We start from the raw sequence: 15008 nt of genomic DNA, 5'->3' as shown, positions 1-15008 counted from the left end.
TCACAAAGACCATGCGTCTTTTCCCCATGTTCTTCCTTTCCAAAATTTTCTCAACTTTAAACGGTTTATTACTGATTAGTTTGATCTTTTGCAATTCTTCTTCATAAAAGGTACCGTCTATTATATCGCCGTCATAATCTACCAATTTGTAGACCGGTGGATTACGCGGGATACATGCTGATATAGTAAAGAATTCATCTGTGAAGTTTTGTTCATATCCTTTTGTGAATGCACCTCTTGCTTTAGAAATTCTTACAACGTCGCCTGTTTTGTAATTGAACGTAACATTTTTCTGCTTCGCATCGTTCACACCGTACAATGACTGAAACACTCGTGCTTCATTTGTAGAGCAGACCTGTGCAGGTTTCATTTTAATGCTACGATGGTAGCTTGCATTGTATGATTTTATTAAATCAGGAAGTACATCTATATATCTTTTAGAATTGACCGATGTCAGATATCGCCACATTCTACCCTTAATAGTCCTGTTAAAACGTTCGATAACGCTTGCCTTTAATTCGCTACCTGTGGCAAAATGGGTGATGCTGTGTTTTCTCATTAGATTTTGAAATCCTTTGTTGAAAAACTCCTTTCCTCGATCGGTCTGTAATTTTTGAGGTACTCGTCCATCCTTTAGAATAGTTTCAAATGCTCTAGTCACCACAGCTCCGGTCTTGTTTTTTAAAATACGAGCCCACGCATGTTTACTAAAAACATCTATACACGTTAACATGAATTTATAACCATCGTTTTCCTTTGAATACATAGACATGTCAACAAGATCTGCTTGGAATTGTTTGTCTATACCATACACCACGACTCTATTCCGCTTGTATTTTAAACGCGCTGGTTTGTGTAACGTGTATGCATCCTCCCCTGATAACCAGTCAGAAACCGTCTTATTAGACAACCTGACCCCTGTATTTTTAAACACGGCATCTTTTAACCTTGTTTTACCACCGAAGGAGCCCTCGCTGTCTGGCGTATAGTAGTATTTTTTTAAAAGGTCAGTCATGATGGGTTGCTTCGTGAAATAATGACACATTCTATTTTGGTCACACATTATTTATTTTCAAATTATGCGTTGTCGAGGTATTGTAAAAATTTCACACATACGTCTAAATCTCTCTCAATAAGGTATAAACATTCATCATGACATTTTCAGATTTAACAAATCTTTTGACAGACTGAAACCCATGTTTACAGAACAGTCTTCTCACCCCAGCTCTTTAGCGCTTCATAAATTACATCAGCACTTTGTGAGTCAGCAAGCCTCTCAGTCATCTGATCCAGCCTCTGGAAAAAGAAAGGTTCATCTTCTAATTCGTAGGCCAGCGCCCCCACAGCACCGTTGATTTTCTGAGGATGTACATAGAGGCCGCACGCTGTTAGAACGTTTGTGATGAGGTGGTGCGTCTCAGGCTGGAAAAGTCTCTGCTTTATCTTGTCCATGTTGGTAATGTAGAAATATCCCTCCGGCTCATAGAGACACGGGTGTTGGGTCTGACTCGGATGGTCCACCATGCATCCATAACAGGTTTCCCGCAGCAGTCGTCCGATAATGTTTTGAAGGATTCTGCACACGCAAAACTTTATGGTTTTAAAAGCTTTTAGTGTGGAACAAGTCAATTCGTCGCCATCCCACGGGTTTGAGACATCGCCCACATGTGTCGCAGCCGGTGGTGGCTTCTCATCAGAGGTTTGCGACGACGGGATGTCTACCAATGGCCCAGGCATGTATGTCAAATTCTGCAACCCCAGACTGTCACCCAGTTTGTCGATCCAACAACAGTCTTCAACACCATCAGCAGCACCATTCAGTCTAACAGCCATGACTTAACAGAACCTGTGATCACCCAGATTGTGTTAGGGGTCTGGGGTCCTGTTCTGCTTTTTAATGGCTAGCCGGTGTGGGGGATGGTTCAGGGTGTGACGTGGCATTGTCACACTCCGCCTCCCCATGAAAAAGACACACCCTGATTTCGTTGTATCCGGCCAAAATATCGCTCCATTTAAACAATCTGTCAATCTTCTTGAAGACGTTGTGGAGTATGGCCACATCACACCACGGGTACATCACTTTCACATCCTTTGGCGATCCATACACACGGCGTTCACAGTCTGGCACCACACGACTGACATTCTTACCACTACACACGTAAATGTAAGACTCTGATTTCTGCTCTTGACATCCACCACACATGTAGTAGTGGTTTTGATCCGTAGCACCGGTCCACGATATGTAGAAAGGCCCCGTATTTACATCTTCAATCTTTTTCCACCCGTTATTCTTGAACAAACACCAGTCTTCAGCATAAAACGACACACACAATTGGTCGTCCGGTGTAAACTCCTGGTCCGTGTCCACCGAGTACAGTCTCACATGACGCTCCTTCTTGTCAAAAATATAACCACCGACACGTCCATCGGATAACATCCATTCGTATTCTTCACAGCCACCAGGGTTCTGAAGAAAACTCACCAAGGATCGTGGCCTTCTCCTTTTTGGCGCAAATGGTGTATCACAAACTATCCTGTTTGTAACAGGCGTAGGCGTAATACGTCTCTTCATAGCTGCACCAAGTGGGCTCCCCATTGTAACAGAATCTGTTGTACTCTGTTCAGAGACATCCTACGCCTCTTTTATTACCCTATGCAACCGTGGTAAACACACACACACAACACATTAGCCATATGTATGGGTTGGGTTAGAGAAGGGTCAGGGAGAAGGGAAGGAGGTCATAAATTACGCGCAAGGGGTCCGATGGAGAAGGCAGAAGGGGTAAAAAGGCTAGGAGGCCATAAATTACGCGCACAGTGTCCAGTGTCCAGTGGAGAAGGGGAGAAGGTAGAAGGGTAGATGGTCATAAATCACGCGCTTTTTCCTCATAAAGATATGTCATCAATCATTTTTGACATAAAGTATATTTTAATCACTACTTGTGTTCAAGCCCCTTTGGTTTAAAGTTAAAGATTTTCAAGCAGAGTTTGTGTACAGACAAACCAGCTGAAGAATGCCCATTCTTGTCTGATCTCAGAAGCTATGAAGGCTTGGGCCTGGTTAGTACTTGGATTGGAGACTACCTGGGAATACCAGGTGCTGTAAGCTTTAACTATTGAACATTTTTTAAAATGAAAGTATTTACATGGCTTTGTTAGCCTTTTTTGCCTTTTCTCCATCATAATTTGACAGTAAAGCGGGAGTTTTGGCACTTTATAATGTTTTCAAAGCCCTTTTGGTTTAAAGTTCAAGATTTTCAAGCAGAGTTTGTGTACAAACAAACCAGCTGAAGAATGCCCAATCTTGTTTGATCTCAGAAGCTAAGAAGGCTTGGGCCTGGTTAGTACTTGGATGGGAGACTACCTGGGAATGCCAGGTGCTGTAACCTTTAACTATTGAAAAACTTTTAAAATGAAAGTATTTACATGGCTTTGTTAGCTTTTTTTGCCTTTTCTCCATCATAATTTGACAGTAAAGCGGGAGTTTTCGCACTATATAATGTTTTCAAAGCCCTTTTGTTTAAAGTCCAAGATTTTCAAGCAGAGTTTGCTTACAGACATGCCAGCAGAAGAATGCCCAATCTTGTCTGATCTCAGAAGCTAAGAAGGCTTGGGCCTGGTTAGTACTTGGATGGGAGACTACGTGGGAATGCCAGGTGCTGTAAGCTTTAACTATTGTTAAACTTTTAAAATGAAAGTATTTACATCACTTTGTTAGCTTTTTTAAGTAAGTTAAGGGGTATTTTCTTTCTTTAATATGTTTTCCCGCCTTTTTTTTTTTTTTTTTTTTTTAAACTTCTCTTCAGGTTTCTTTGTCTGTGTGTGCTCTACAATGATCATTCACAGGCTTGGAGCTGAATCGATTAGGTTGGATTTTCCAGCCCTCGGCCTTCAGGTGCTACGCACCCTGATGTCAATTTAATATCTGATATGTCATATTAAGCGGATTTTTAGAACAGGGAGTTGGCAATAGGGCCTGCTCAATCCGCTCCATTCAACGACCCAGTATTGCATTGCCTCTAGAAGGTGTGCACTTTATTTGTTGTATTGCAAATAAAAGCTTACCACTCCAACTTTTTGCCTTTTCTCCATCATAATTTGACAGTAAAGCGGGAGTTTTATCTCTTTGATATGTGTTCAAGCCCCTTTGGTTTAAAGTTAAAGATTTTCAAGCAGAGTTTGTGTACGGACAAACCAGCTGAAGAATGCCCATTCTTGTCTGATCTCAGAAGCTATGAAGGCTTGGCCCTGGTTAGTACTTGGATGGGAGACTACCTGGGAATACCAGGTGCTGTAAGCTTTAACTATTGAAAAACTTTTAAAATGAAAGTATTTACATCACTTTGTTAGCTTTTTTTAAGTAAGTTAAGGGGTATTTTCTTTCTTTGATATGTTTTCCCGCCTTTTTTCTTTTTTTTTTTTTTTTTAAACTTCTCTTCAGGTTTCTTTGTCTGTGTGTGCTCTACAACGATCATTCACAGGCTTGGAGCTGAATCGATTAGGTGGGATTTTCCAGCCCTCGGCCTTCAGGTGCTACGCACCCTGATGTCAATTTAATATCTGATATGTCTCATTAAGCGGATTTTTAGAACAGGGAGTTGGCAATAGGGCCTGCTCCATCCGCTCCATTCATCGACCCAGTATTGCATTGCCTCTTGAAGTTGTGCACTTTATTTGTTGTATTGCAAATAAAAGCTTACCACTCCAACTTTTTGCCGTTTCTCCATCATAATTTGACAGTAACGCGGGAGTTTTCACTCTTTGATATGTGTTCAAGCCCCTTTGGTTTAAAGTTCAAGATTTTCAAGCAGAGTTTGTGTACAGACAAACCAGCTGAAGAATGCCCAATCTTGTCTGATCTCAGAAGCTAAGAAGGCTTGGGCCTGGTTAGTACTTGGATGGGAGACTACCTGGGAATACCAGGTGCTGTAAGCTTTAACTATTGAAAAACTTTTAAAATGAAAGTATTTACATGGCTTTGTTAGCTTTTTTTGCCTTTTCTCCATCATAATTTGACAGTAAAGCGGGAGTTTTCACTCTTTGATATGTGTTCAAGCCCCTTTGGTTTAAAGTTAAAGATTTTCAAGCAGAGTTTGTCTACAGACAAACCAGCTGAAGAATGCCCATTCTTGTCTGATCTCAAAAGCTATGAAGGCTTGGGCCTGGTTAGTACTTGGATGGGAGACTACCTGGGAATACCAGGTGCTGTAAGCTTTAACTATTGAAAAACTTTTAAAATGAAAGTATTTACATGGCTTTGTTAGCTTTTTTTGCCTTTTCTTCACCATAATTTGACAGTAAAGCGGGAGTTTTGGCACTTTATAATGTTTTCAAAGCCCTTTTGGTTTAAAGTTCAAGATTTTCAAGCAGAGTTTGTGTACAGACAAATCAGCTGAAGAATGCCCATTCTTGTCTGATCTCAGAAGCTATGAAGGCTTGGCCCTGGTTAGTACTTGGATGGGAGACTACCTGGGAATACCAGGTGCTGTAAGCTTTAACTATTGAAAAACTTTTAAAATGAAAGTATTTACATGGCTTTGTTAGCTTTTTTAAGTAAGTTAAGGGGTATTTTCTTTCTTTGATATGTTTTCCCGCCTTTTTTCTTTTTTTTTTTTTTTTTTAAACTTCTCTTCAGGTTTCTTTGTCTGTGTGTGCTCTACAACGATCATTCACAGGCTTGGAGCTGAATCGATTAGGTGGGATTTTCCAGCCCTCGGCCTTCAGGTGCTACGCACCCTGATGTCAATTTAATATCTGATATGTCTCATTAAGCGGATTTTTAGAACAGGGAGTTGGCAATAGGGCCTGCTCCATCCGCTCCATTCATCGACCCAGTATTGCATTGCCTCTTGAAGTTGTGCACTTTATTTGTTGTATTGCAAATAAAAGCTTACCACTCCAACTTTTTGCCGTTTCTCCATCATAATTTGACAGTAACGCGGGAGTTTTCACTCTTTGATATGTGTTCAAGCCCCTTTGGTTTAAAGTTCAAGATTTTCAAGCAGAGTTTGTGTACAGACAAACCAGCTGAAGAATGCCCAATCTTGTCTGATCTCAGAAGCTAAGAAGGCTTGGGCCTGGTTAGTACTTGGATGGGAGACTACCTGGGAATACCAGGTGCTGTAAGCTTTAACTATTGAAAAACTTTTAAAATGAAAGTATTTACATGGCTTTGTTAGCTTTTTTTGCCTTTTCTCCATCATAATTTGACAGTAAAGCGGGAGTTTTCACTCTTTGATATGTGTTCAAGCCCCTTTGGTTTAAAGTTAAAGATTTTCAAGCAGAGTTTGTCTACAGACAAACCAGCTGAAGAATGCCCATTCTTGTCTGATCTCAAAAGCTATGAAGGCTTGGGCCTGGTTAGTACTTGGATGGGAGACTACCTGGGAATACCAGGTGCTGTAAGCTTTAACTATTGAAAAACTTTTAAAATGAAAGTATTTACATGGCTTTGTTAGCTTTTTTTGCCTTTTCTTCACCATAATTTGACAGTAAAGCGGGAGTTTTGGCACTTTATAATGTTTTCAAAGCCCTTTTGGTTTAAAGTTCAAGATTTTCAAGCAGAGTTTGTGTACAGACAAATCAGCTGAAGAATGCCCATTCTTGTCTGATCTCAGAAGCTATGAAGGCTTGGGCCTGGTTAGTACTTGGATTGGAGACTACCTGGGAATACCAGGTGCTGTAAGCTTTAACTATTGAAAATTTTTTAAAATGAAAGTATTTACATGGCTTTGTTAGCCTTTTTTGCCTTTTCTCCATCATAATTTGACAGTAAAGCGGGAGTTTTCACTCTTTGATATGTGTTCAAGCCCCTTTGGTTTAAAGTTAAAGATTTTCAAGCAGAGTTTGTGTACAGACAAACCAGCTGAAGAATGCCCATTCTTGTCTGATCTCAAAAGCTATGAAGGCTTGGGCCTGGTTAGTACTTGGATGGGAGACTACCTGGGAATACCAGGTGCTGTAAGCTTTAACTATTGAAAAACTTTTAAAATGAAAGTATTTACATGGCTTTGTTAGCTTTTTTTGCCTTTTCTTCACCATAATTTGACAGTAAAGCGGGAGTTTTGGCACTTTATAATGTTTTCAAAGCCCTTTTGGTTTAAAGTTCAAGATTTTCAAGCAGAGTTTGTGTACAGACAAACCAGCTGAAGAATGCCCATTCTTGTCTGATCTCAGAAGCTATGAAGGCTTGGGCCTGGTTAGTACTTGGATTGGAGACTACCTGGGAATACCAGGTGCTGTAAGCTTTAACTATTGAAAATTTTTTAAAATGAAAGTATTTACATGGCTTTGTTAGCCTTTTTTGCCTTTTCTCCATCATAATTTGACAGTAAAGCGGGAGTTTTGGCACTTTATAATGTTTTCAAAGCCCTTTTGGTTTAAAGTTCAAGATTTTCAAGCAGAGTTTGTGTACAGACAAACCAGCTGAAGAATGCCCAATCTTGTTTGATCTCAGAAGCTAAGAAGGCTTGGGCCTGGTTAGTACTTGGATGGGAGACTACCTGGGAATACCAGGTGCTGTAAGCTTTAACTATTGAAAAACTTTTAAAATGAAAGTATTTACATGGCTTTGTTAGCTTTTTTTGCCTTTTCTCCATCATAATTTGACAGTAAAGCCAGAGTTTTCGCAGTTTATAATGTTTTCAAAGACCTTTTGTTTAAAGTCCAAGATTTTCAAGCAGAGTTTCCTTACAGACATGCCAGCAGAAGATTGCCCAATCTTGTCTGATCTCAGAAGCTAAGAAGGCTTGGGCCTGGTTAGTACTTGGATGGGAGACTACCTGGGAATACCAGGTGCTGTAAGCTTTAACTATTGAAAAACTTTTAAAATGAAAGTATTTACATGGCTTTGTTAGCTTTTTTTGCCTTTTCTCCATCATAATTTGACAGTAAAGCGGGAGTTTTCACTCTTTGATATGTGTTCAAGCCCCTTTGGTTTAAAGTTAAAGATTTTCAAGCAGAGTTTGTGTACGGACAAACCAGCTGAAGAATGCCCATTCTTGTCTGATCTCAGAATCTATGAAGGCTTGGGCCTGGTTAGTACTTGGATGGGAGACTACCTGGGAATACCTGGTGCTGTAAGCTTTAACTATTGAAAAACTTTTAAAATGAAAGTATTTACATGGCTTTGTTAGCTTTTTTTGCCTTTTCTCCATCATAATTTGACAGTAAAGCGGGAGTTTTCGCACTTTCTAATGTTTTCAAAGCCCTTTTGGTTTAAAGTTCAAGATTTTCAAGCAGAGTTTGTGTACGGACAAACCAGCTGAAGAATGCCCAATCTTGTTTGATCTCAGAAGCTAAGAAGGCTTGGGCCTGGTTAGTACTTGGATGGGAGACTACCTGGGAATACAAGGTGCTGTATGCTTTAACTATTGAAAAACTTTTAAAATGAAAGTATTTACATGGCTTTGTTAGCTTTTTTTGCCTTTTCTCCATCATAATTTGACAGTAAAGCGGGAGTTTTCGCACTTTATAATGTTTTCAAAGCCCTTTTGTTTAAAGTCCAAGATTTTCAAGCAGAGTTTGCTGTCAGACATGCCAGCAGAAGATTGCCCAATCTTGTCTGATCTCAGACGCTAAGAAGGCTTGGGCCTGGTTAGTACTGGGATGGGAGACTACGTGGGAATGCCAGGTGCTGTAAGCTTTAACTATTGTTAAACTTTTAAAATGAAAGTATTTACATGGCTTTGTTAGCTTTTTTTGCCTTTTCTCCATCATAATTTGACAGTAAAGCGGGAGTTTTCGCACTTTATAATGTTTTCAAAGCCCTTTTGTTTAAAGTCCAAGATTTTCAAGCAGTGTTTGCTTTCAGACATGCCAGCAGAAGATTGCCCAATCTTGTCTGATCTCAGAAGCTAAGAAGGCTTGGCCCTGGTTAGTACTTGGATGGGAGACTACCTGGGAATACCTGGTGCTGTAAGCTTTAACTATTGAAAAACTTTTAAAATGAAAGTATTTACATGGCTTTGTTAGCTTTTTTTGCCTTTTCTCCATCATAATTTGACAGTAAAGCGGGAGTTTTCGCACTTTCTAATGTTTTCAAAGCCCTTTTGGTTTAAAGTTCAAGATTTTCAAGCAGAGTTTGTGTACGGACAAACCAGCTGAAGAATGCCCAATCTTGTTTGATCTCAGAAGCTAAGAAGGCTTGGGCCTGGTTAGTACTTGGATGGGAGACTACCTGGGAATACAAGGTGCTGTATGCTTTAACTATTGAAAAACTTTTAAAATGAAAGTATTTACATGGCTTTGTTAGCTTTTTTTGCCTTTTCTCCATCATAATTTGACAGTAAAGCGGGAGTTTTCGCACTTTATAATGTTTTCAAAGCCCTTTTGTTTAAAGTCCAAGATTTTCAAGCAGAGTTTGCTGACAGACATGCCAGCAGAAGATTGCCCAATCTTGTCTGATCTCAGAAGCTAAGAAGGCTTGGGCCTGGTTAGTACTGGGATGGGAGACTACGTGGGAATGCCAGGTGCTGTAAGCTTTAACTATTGTTAAACTTTTAAAATGAAAGTATTTACATGGCTTTGTTAGCTTTTTTTGCCTTTTCTCCATCATAATTTGACAGTAAAGCGGGAGTTTTCGCACTTTATAATGTTTTCAAAGCCCTTTTGTTTAAAGTCCAAGATTTTCAAGCAGAGTTTGCTTACAGACATGCCAGCAGAAGATTGCCCAATCTTGTCTGATCTCAGAAGCTATGAAGGCTTGGCCCTGGTTAGTACTTGATGGGAGACTACCTGGGAATACCAGGTGCTGTAAGCTTTAACTATTGAAAAACTTTTAAAATGAAAGTATTTACATCACTTTGTTAGCTTTTTTTAAGTAAGTTAAGGGGTATTTTCTTCTTTGATATGTTTTCCCGCCTTTTTTCTTTTTTTTTTTTTTTTTTAAACTTCTCTTCAGGTTTCTTTGTCTGTGTGTGCTCTACAACGATCATTCACAGGCTTGGAGCTGAATCGATTAGGTGGGATTTTCCAGCCCTCGGCCTTCAGGTGCTACGCACCCTGATGTCAATTTATCTGATAGGTCATATTAAGCGGATTTTTAGAACAGGGAGTTGGCAATAGGGCCTGCTCCATCCGCTCCATTCATCGACCCAGTATTGCATTGCCTCTAGAAGTTGTGCACTTTATTTGTTGTATTGCAAATAAAAGCTTACCACTCCAACTTTTTGCCGTTTCTCCATCATAATTTGACAGTAACGCGGGAGTTTTCACTCTTTGATATGTGTGCAAGCCCCTTTGGTTTAAAGTTCAAGATTTTCAAGCAGAGTTTGTGTACAGACAAACCAGCTGAAGAATGCCCAATCTTGTCTGATCTCAGAAGCTAAGAAGGCTTGGGCCTGGTTAGTACTTGGATGGGAGACTACCTGGGAATACCAGGTGCTGTAAGCTTAACTATTGAAAAACTTTTAAAATGAAAGTATTTACATGGCTTTGTTAGCTTTTTTTGCCTTTTCTCCATCATAATTTGACAGTAAAGCGGGAGTTTTCACTCTTTGATATGTGTTCAAGCCCCTTTGGTTTAAAGTTAAAGATTTTCAAGCAGAGTTTGTGTACAGACAAACCAGCTGAAGAATGCCCATTCTTGTCTGATCTCAGAAGCTATGAAGGCTTGGGCCTGGTTAGTACTTGGATGGGAGACTACCTGGGAATACCAGGTGCTGTAAGCTTTAACTATTGAAAAACTTTTAAAATGAAAGTATTTACATGGCTTTGTTAGCTTTTTTTGCCTTTTCTTCATCATAATTTGACAGTAAAGCGGGAGTTTTGGCACTTTATAATGTTTTCAAAGCCCTTTTGGTTTAAAGTTCAAGATTTTCAAGCAGAGTTTGTGTACAGACAAACCAGCTGAAGAATGCCCATTCTTGTCTGATCTCAGAAGCTATGAAGGCTTGGGCCTGGTTAGTACTTGGATTGGAGACTACCTGGGAATACCAGGTGCTGTAAGCTTTAACTATTGAAATTTTTTTAAAATGAAAGTATTTACATGGCTTTGTTAGCCTTTTTGCCTTTTCTCCATCATAATTTGACAGTAAAGCGGGAGTTTTGGCCTTTATAATGTTTTCAAAGCCCTTTTGGTTTAAAGTTCAAGATTTTCAAGCAGAGTTTGTGTACAGACAAACCAGCTGAAGAATGCCCAATCTTGTTTGATCTCAGAAGCTAAGAAGGCTGGGCCTGGTTAGTACTTGGATGGGAGACTACCTGGGAATACCAGGTGCTGTAAGCTTTAACTATTGAAAAACTTTTAAAATGAAAGTATTTACATGGCTTTGTTAGCTTTTTTTGCCTTTTCTCCATCATAATTTGACAGTAAAGTCGGAGTTTTCGCAGTTTATAATGTTTTCAAAGACCTTTTGTTTAAAGTCCAAGATTTTCAAGCAGAGTTTCCTTACAGACATGCCAGCAGAAGATTGCCCAATCTTGTCTGATCTCAGAAGCTAAGAAGGCTTGGGCCTGGTTAGTACTTGGATGGGAGACTACCTGGGAATACCAGGTGCTGTAAGCTTTAACTATTGAAAAACTTTTAAAATGAAAGTTTTACATGGCTTTGTTAGCTTTTTTTGCCTTTTCTCCATCATAATTTGACAGTAAAGCGGGAGTTTTCGCACTTTATAATGTTTTCAAAGCCCTTTTGGTTTAATGTTCAAGATTTTTAAGCAGAGTTTGTGTACGGACAAACCAGCTGAAGAATGCCCAATCTTGTTTGATCTCAGAAGCTAAGAAGGCTTGGGCCTGGTTAGTACTTGGAGGGGAGACTACCTGGGAATACAAGGTGCTGGTATGCTTTAACTATTGAAAAACTTTTAAAATGAAAGTATTTACATGGCTTTGTTAGCTTTTTTTGCCTTTTCTCCATCATAATTTGACAGTAAAGCGGGAGTTTTCGCACTTTATAATGTTTTCAAAGCCCTTTTGTTTAAAGTCCAAGATTTTCAAGCAGAGTTTGCTTACAGACATGCCAGCAGAAGATTGCCCAATCTTGTCTGATCTCAGAAGCTAAGAAGGCTTGGGCCTGGTTAGTACTGGGATGGGAGACTACGTGGGAATGCCAGGTGCTGTAAGCTTTAACTATTGTTAAACTTTTAAAATGAAAGTGTTTACATCACTTTGTTAGCTTTTTTTTAAGTAAGTTAAGGGGTATTTTCTTTCTTTGATATGTTTTCCCCGCCTTTTTTTCTTTTTTTTTTTTTTTTTAAACTTCTCTTCAGGTTTCTTTGTCTGTGTGTGCTCTACAACGATCATTCACAGGCTTGGAGCTGAATCGATTAGGTGGGATTTTCCAGCCCTCGGCCTTCAGGTGCTACGCACCCTGATGTCAATTTAATATCTGATATGTCATATTAAGCGGATTTTTAGAACAGGGAGTTGGCAATAGGGCCTGCTCCATCCGCTCCATTCATCGACCCAGTATTGCATTGCCTCTAGAAGGTGTGCACTTTATTTGTTGTATTGCAAATAAAAGCTTACCACTCCAACTTTTTGCCTTTTCTCCATCATAATTTGACAGTAAAGCGGGAGTTTTTCACTCTTTGATATGTGTTCAAGCCCCTTTGGTTTAAAGTTCAAGATTTTCAAGCAGAGTTTGTGTACGGACAAACCAGCTGAAGAATGCCCAATCTTGTTTGATCTCATAAGCTAAGAAGGCTTGGGCCTGGTTAGTACCTTGGATGGGAGACTACCTGGGAATACCAGGTGCTGTAAGCTTTAACTATTGAAAAACTTTTAAAATGAAAGTATTTACATGGCTTTGTTAGCTTTTTTTGCCTTTTCTCCATCATAATTTGACAGTAAAGCGGGAGTTTTGGCACTTTATAATGTTTTCAAAGCCCTTTTTGGTTTAAAGTTCAAGATTTTCAAGCAGAGTTTGTGTACAGACAAACCAGCTGAAGAATGCCCAATCTTGTTTTGATCTCAGAAGCTAAGAAGGCTTGGGCCTGGTTAGTACTTGGATGGGAGACTACCTGGGAATACCAGGTGCTGTAAGCTTTAACTATTGAAAAACTTTTAAAATGAAAGTATTTACATGGCTTTGTTAGCTTTTTTTTTTTTTTCTCCATCATAATTTGACAGTAAAGCGGAGTTTTCGCAGTTTATAATGTTTTCAAAGACCCTTTGGTTTAAAGTCCAAGATTTTCAAGCAGAGTTTGCTTACAGACATGCCAGCTGAAGATTGCCCAATCTTGTCTGATCTCAGAAGCTAAGAAGGCTTGGCCTGGGTAGTACTTGGATGGGAGACTACCTGGGAATACCAGGTGCTGTAAGCTTTAACTATTGAAAAACTTTTAAAATGAAAGTATTTACATGGCTTTGTTAGCTTTTTTTTGCCTTTTTCTTCATCATAATTTGACAGTATAAGCGGGAGTTTTCACTCTTTGATATGTGTTCAAGCCCCTTTGGTTTAAAGTTAAAGATTTCAAGCAGAGTTTGTGTACGGACAAACCAGCTGAAGAATGCCCATTCTTGTCTGATCTCAGAAGCTATGAAGGCTTGGGCCTGGTTAGTACTTGGATGGGAGACTACCTGGGAATACCTGGTGCTGTAAGCTTTAACTATTAAAAAAACTTTTAAAATGAAAGTATTTACATGGCTTTGTTAGCTTTTTTTGCCTTTTCTCCATCATAATTTGACAGTAAAGCGGGAGTTTTCGCACTTTATAATGTTTTCAAAGCCCTTTTGGTTTAAAGTTCAAGATTTTTAAGCAGAGTTTGTGTACGGACAAACCAGCTGAAGAATGCCCAATCTTGTTTGATCTCAGAAGCTAAGAAGGCTTGGGCCTGGTTAGTACTTGGATGGGAGACTACCTGGGAATACAAGGTGCTGTATGCTTTAACTATTGAAAAACTTTTAAAATGAAAGTATTTACATGGCTTTGTTAGCTTTTTTTGCCTTTTCTCCATCATAATTTGACAGTAAAGCGGGAGTTTTCGCACTTTATAATGTTTTCAAAGCCCTTTTGTTTAAAGTCCAAGATTTTCAAGCAGAGTTTGCTTACAGACATGCCAGCAGAAGATTGCCCAATCTTGTCTGATCTCAGAAGCTAAGAAGGCTTGGGCCTGGTTAGTACTGGGATGGGAGACTACGTGGGAATGCCAGGTGCTGTAAGCTTTAACTATTGTTAAACTTTTAAAATGAAAGTATTTACATCACTTTGTTAGCTTTTTTTAAGTAAGTTAAGGGGTATTTTCTTTCTTTGATATGTTTTCCCGCCTTTTTTTTTCTTTTTTTTTTTTTTTTAAACTTCTCTTCAGGTTTCTTTGTCTGTGTGTGCTCTACAACGATCATTCACAGGCTTGGAGCTGAATCGATTAGGTGGGATTTTCCAGCCCTCGGCCTTCAGGTGCTACGCACCCTGATGTCAATTTAATATCTGATATGTCATATTAAGCGGATTTTAGAACAGGGAGTTGGCAATAGGGCCTGCTCCATCCGCTCCATTCATCGACCCAGTATTGCATTGCCTCTAGAAGGTGTGCACTTTATTTGTTGTATTGCAAATAAAAGCTTACCACTCCAACTTTTTGCCTTTTCTCCATCATAATTTGACAGTAAAGCGGGAGTTTTCACTCTTTGATATGTGTTCAAGCCCTTTAGTTAAAGTTCAAGATTTTCAAGCAGAGTTTGTGTAGGACAAACCAGCTGAAGAATGCCCAATCTTGTTTGATCTCATAAGCTAAGAAGGCTTGGGCCTGGTTAGTACTTGGATGGGAGACTACCTGGAATACCAGGTGCTGTAAGCTTTAACTATTGAAAAACTTTTAAAATGAAAGTATTTACATGGCTTTGTTAGCTTTTTTGCCTTTCTCCATCATAATTGACAGTTAAAGCGGGAGTTTTGGCACTTTATAATGTTTTCAAAGCCCTTTTGGTTTAAAGTTCAAGATTTTCAAGCAGAGTTTGTGTACGGACAAACCAGCTGAAGAATGCCCAATCTTGATTGACTCAGAAGCTAAGAAGTCTTGGGCCTGGTTAGTACTTGGATGGGAGACTACTGGGAATACCAGGTGCTG

At 39.4% G+C, this 15008-nt stretch overlaps 10 pseudogenes; all 10 read left to right on the top strand.

Annotated features, from left to right (window-relative positions):
- The first annotated feature begins 3549 nt into the window (after positions 1–3549).
- On the top strand, positions 3550–3668 carry LOC114777212 (uncharacterized; annotated as a pseudogene).
- A 1148-nt stretch (positions 3669–4816) lies between these two features.
- LOC114777202 (uncharacterized) lies at positions 4817–4935 on the top strand (annotated as a pseudogene).
- Positions 4936–6010: 1075 nt separating this feature from the next.
- LOC114777217 (uncharacterized) lies at positions 6011–6129 on the top strand (annotated as a pseudogene).
- Positions 6130–7408: 1279 nt separating this feature from the next.
- On the top strand, positions 7409–7527 carry LOC114777205 (uncharacterized; annotated as a pseudogene).
- A 160-nt stretch (positions 7528–7687) lies between these two features.
- On the top strand, positions 7688–7806 carry LOC114777213 (uncharacterized; annotated as a pseudogene).
- A 2467-nt stretch (positions 7807–10273) lies between these two features.
- On the top strand, positions 10274–10392 carry LOC114777216 (uncharacterized; annotated as a pseudogene).
- A 995-nt stretch (positions 10393–11387) lies between these two features.
- On the top strand, positions 11388–11506 carry LOC114777211 (uncharacterized; annotated as a pseudogene).
- A 440-nt stretch (positions 11507–11946) lies between these two features.
- Positions 11947–12065, top strand: LOC114777204 (uncharacterized; annotated as a pseudogene).
- An 802-nt stretch (positions 12066–12867) lies between these two features.
- LOC114777210 (uncharacterized) lies at positions 12868–12987 on the top strand (annotated as a pseudogene).
- A 1000-nt stretch (positions 12988–13987) lies between these two features.
- On the top strand, positions 13988–14106 carry LOC114777203 (uncharacterized; annotated as a pseudogene).
- Positions 14107–15008: the final 902 nt, after the last annotated feature.

Source organism: Denticeps clupeoides, unplaced genomic scaffold (genome assembly GCF_900700375.1).
Source record: "Denticeps clupeoides unplaced genomic scaffold, fDenClu1.1, whole genome shotgun sequence".
NCBI lineage: Eukaryota > Metazoa > Chordata > Actinopteri > Clupeiformes > Denticipitidae > Denticeps > Denticeps clupeoides.
This window is presented reverse-complemented; position numbering and strand designations above follow the sequence as displayed.